The following is a 5000-nucleotide window of genomic DNA, read 5'->3' as shown; positions in this document are numbered from 1 at the left end:
GTATCCTTTATAGTGGGCGAGAGTCTATGACTCAAGGAAGCGTTATACGGGACGGCTCGAGCTATGCTCGTAGGTTGGGACACGTTGGTGTCATGCCGCATTATTGGTTGGGAACCAAGATGACTTGATAGTCGAGATGCTCCGAATATGTTCGGGAAGGCTGGCTATGTGTTAGGAGGGAATACATAGCGCCGCACGGTACGTTAGGATTTGATATTCCGCACTATCGACCCGTGTCTTTGAGCATAATATGCCGGGTCGACCTAACGTGACAAAAAGGCCGTGACAATTGGTATCAGAGCCTAGACGAAAGGCTAAAGATATATTACCCTCTGATACCTATTTGACAATTGGTATCAGAGCTTGAAGAGCAAGCTAATGGATTGTGTTCTGATCCCATATGAGAATTGTGATCAGAGCTTGGATGACAAGCTAGAGTATTGCGCTCTGATCCTAGATGAGAAATGGATGTCAGAGCCTGAGCTGCAGGATGGAGATGCACGAGTGAAGATGTATTGCATCCTGATAACCATTTAACAGTTGGTGTAATAGCCTAGTGGATAGGCCAAAGTGTATATTGCTCTGGTCCTTGGGATAGATGGATCAAGAGCTGGATAGCTACAAGATGTGTTCCAAGAGCCTAGTGATTGTGGCAAATGGATATGTTTTGGGAGCTTGAGAGGACAAGCATGAAGATATGCCTAAGAACATGTGGGATGTTTGGAAGCATACTTCCAGAGCCTGGACGGCAGGTTCAAAGAGATGGTATCTATGCTCGAAGAGTTGACAAAGAGCTTAGTGATTCTCCCACTATGGTATGTGGTATACTGGAGTGTGTATGAAGAGCTACGTTGAGAGCATGATTCCAAGCGAAGGCTTTCAGAGTGAGATGCATTCAAGATGATAAGGTCTCTGAAGCTGTGATACAGGATGGGACCTTTGTCGAGGGATGCATGGTGCATAAGGCGACGAGAGTTCCGATGGAAGGAATAGGCCGTGTGCACGGATGCTACGGTGGTAGCTATACTTGGGTCTATGTTCCTTTGAGATGAAGGACATATGCTAGATATGAGATGGAACCGTATTGACACAAGAAGTCATGTGCAAGCTGTAAGAGTTCAGTGTGACTTGGTATACAAGAAGGTACCATATATGCTTGAGTCCTTTAGAGGTAAGGACAAGTGCAGAGAAGGGATGAACCGAGAATGGCACGGTGAGTCGTGTGCGAGCTTAGTGCAGTAATGCTCAGTACGATTTGGTGCGCATTGGGTACATCATGATATAGAGTCCTTGAAGTGGACAACATGCTTGGTATAAGAAGCTTACCAAGATGGCAAGTAGAGTCAGGCTGAGAGCTTGTGGTAAGCTAGTCTGAGTAAGCTTGTTGGATTGGCATCCTAGAGTGGAGCTATGTTGATCCGAGTGATACTTGAGCGTTAGAGCAGGGTATGGCAACAAGGTGTTGAAGGATACTCTCTTATGCTTAAGCCGAAGGTAGCATCGAGTGACTTGTGATGTTGTGAGTTCAAGCTACTTACAGAAGACAGTGGTCAAAGAGTAAGATAGATGGACAGAGTACATCGTTGGACAAGTTGGTGCTAGATCAAGTTGTGCTTATGTGGTATGGTGCACGATAGAGTTCGGCACGGTGTATGCTAAGCGCATTTGAGTTCCAAAGAGGATGGACTCACTTGAGATGAGACATGGATATGCTAGCACGTTTGTGTGTGGTATGTCGCATGAGTGCTATAAGCCGAAACCAACATTGAAGCTTATGGACATATTGGTGTGAAGTCTAGATGACAGATTCACGAGACCAAGTGAAGTACTGATGGTAGTTGGAACCGAGTTCAAGCCGTCAAGTAATATGGGGGTCGTTGTATCTGAAGTAGATCGGCCCATGTTTGAGTTATGCATTGGAGGTAAGTTGGAACCGAGTTCAAGCCTACAGTGTGCAATGAGTACGTGGTGACTGAGAAGAGATCAGCTCACGTTATGGGATTTCAGGATGGTGTGTCGTGGTGACATTAAGCATCGTCCAATTCTGGTGATAGTTGGAACCAAGTTCAGATCGTCAGAGATATATGACAACGTCGAGTTTGAAGTCGAGTTGTAAACCGTATGGTGCTGCATAAGATGTGTTGGAACTTATGCGGTGGTACGTTCGGTTGTGTTCAAGAGGGACACGAGCCTACCAAGATGCTCGGGTTAAGGAGCATCGCCAAAGATTAAATGGCAAGTGTGTGTCTGGATGTAGTCAGAGAGGACGTTCCCAAGAGTATGCCGATGGTGGATGGTTTGGTACCATGTAGTTCTCGTGGAGAGAAGCTACCTTGCTCGTTTAGTGGACATCGAAGGCAACACAACAATTTCCCGAGGAAGGGATGGCACAGATGATGCCGAGCGCATGTGGCGCAAGCGCGGAGGCGCGAGTTTGAGATGTGCACAGAGGTGCAGGCGCGGAGGCGCATACGAGGCAAGGGTCGTCGAGAGAGGGGCGACATTGCGAAGAGTTCAAGTGACATACACTCAAGGGTACAAGTAGTGGATACGTTGGTACTAGAGTGCACTTGATGTTGGGGACAGTGGTCGAAACGAGGGTCTCAATGAACAAGCAAACCAAGGAGTCAGAACGTGGAGTACATGGGTACGTTGGGTCTGATCCAGAGGTAAGTGACATTGAAGACGAGTTGCTTCGCGATGGTAACGTTGCGAGCACATGGCAAGACGCAGGGGCGTCGAGATGCTAACTCGGGTGAAGGCAACGTTTGCTGAGGTACCAGGGTGATGAGTTGTGTCGCAGTTCACTGCGATACGCATGGCAAGATTGGTCACAAAAGCAGAGATAGGAGGTGACAATCGAGATGCCAACTCAAGGTGAAGCCGAAGAGGTGAGGTACCTGAGTTCGAGGAGCGGCGGAGGCTGCAACAGAGAAGCGACATTGAGCATGGATGAATGGTACGGAAGACCATTATCCTAAGGCATTGGAAGATGCAGAGCCGAAGACTGAAGTAATCCTGCGGGATGCCTACACGATGAGACTGTGTAGTTCGCACGGAGGTGCGGTATGCCGAAGACATGAAGGTGCAGTGGTAGCATCGGAGTTGAGGCAGAAGATTGAAGTACTCCAAACTTAGTCGACGAGGACGTCGACATTACAAGTGGGGGAGTATGTCACGTGCATATTGTTGAGCATGCATATGACGTGACGAGTGCTAGGAGCACGTACGAGCATATAGGCCGTAGGGCCGAATACGAGGTCGAGATAGGGCAAGAGTGCCAAGCAAGCTTCCTTAGGCCATGCACGGGACGCCCGTGGCATTCAAGACTTTGTCAAGGATACGAAGGGTCATTTGGACGAGAGTATGCCTGGTTAAAAGGATTGATGTTTCCTTGTGGAAATAGGCAAAACAAGAAGTTTGCACCTTAGGAGGGGGTGGTCTCCCTTCCTCATATGCATCCAGCATATGCCAAGACCTCGTGGATGGGAGCTCGCCCATCCTTAGCATGGTATGCACGAAAGTGAGCATCCTCGTGGCGCAACCCATGAGGCCGGCCTAGCGTATGCGAGAGAAGCATATTGCACGGGTTCCCTTGTCATAGGAAATGGCTCGGGACAGTACCTGGAGATAGGTTACTGCGGGTTCCTTTGGAAAAGGTGTTGCATGTTCTCATGCCATGGCGAGGCGTGCGTCGTGCTAGCATAGTCCATAAGGAGGATTGAGCTATTCAAGGTGTCAAGCCTTGATGTGCTATGTTGGGCATGAGGTAGCTTATTAGAGATGGATGCTCCTATGCCCAATGTCCGGATGGTAAGCCGAGATGATAAGGTGCCGGATGCTTGAGACTAGATGGCAAGATCCGCATACGTGGCTTGGTGTGCTCCGCACATATGTTGGTATCCTTTATAGTGGGCGAGAGTCTATGACTCAAGGAAGCGTTATACGGGACGGCTCGAGCTATGCTCGTAGGTTGGGACACGTTGGTGTCATGCCGCATTATTGGTTGGGAACCAAGATGACTTGATAGTCGAGATGCTCCGAATATGTTCGGGAAGGCTGGCTATGTGTTAGGAGGGAATACATAGCGCCGCACGGTACGTTAGGATTTGATATTCCGCACTATCGACCCGTGTCTTTGAGCATAATATGCCGGGTCGACCTAACGTGACAAAAAGGCCGTGACACTGGGACGGCCTCGGCACAGCTCGGGACGGCCTGGGACGCCCGAGACTTTGCTCGGGACGGCCTGGGACGTCCGAGACTTTGCTCGGGACGGCCTGGGACGTCCGAGACTTTGCTCGGGACGGCCTGGGACGCCCGAGACTTGGCTCGGGACGGCCTGGGACGCCCTCGCTACAGCTCGGGACGCCCGAGACTTGGCTCGGGACGGCCTGGGACGCCCGAGACTTGGCTCGGGACGGCCTGGGACGCCCGAGACTTGGCTCGGGACGGCCTGGGACGCGCTCGGCACAGCTCGGGACAGGCCGGGACGCCCGAGCCGAGCTTCGGGTCGCACGAAATCTCTTCGTATTCCGACATATTAGAAGCTTCCCATCATGTAGTAGGCCGAGCTTTGCCCTTTGGATGCCCTATGGTGCTTGGCGAGCACTAGGGAACGTGCCAGCACAAGTGCTGTGCACGCTCTGGGGAAGGAGCTCAACCCTCCCCCTTATAGTGCAAAGTTATTGTTTTGCCTATTTTCACAAGGAAACATCAATTTTTTAACCAAGCATACTGGGCCTTTACTCCTTCGTTACTCGTCGGAATCCAGCAAACTTATACTCGTTGGAAAGGCCTTTTCGCAAGGATTTTTTTGATATATTATAATAGCGATTCCGATAAATATTTATTTTTCTATGAATTTTTAAGTGAATAAACACCGGAAAATTCATAAAAAATAGAAAAAAAAATATTTTCTTCCGTTTCTTTTCTCCAATAATTCATAAATAATACCTCAATAGTATAAATGAAGAGAGAGTCGAAATGGCCCGGGTGGG

Source organism: Eschscholzia californica, unplaced genomic scaffold (genome assembly GCF_041429995.1).
Source record: "Eschscholzia californica isolate CP2 unplaced genomic scaffold, dmEscCali1.0.p SCAF_92, whole genome shotgun sequence".
Lineage (NCBI taxonomy): Eukaryota > Viridiplantae > Streptophyta > Magnoliopsida > Ranunculales > Papaveraceae > Eschscholzia > Eschscholzia californica.
The sequence above is the reverse complement of the archived record's forward strand: the minus strand, read 5'-3'. Positions refer to the sequence as shown.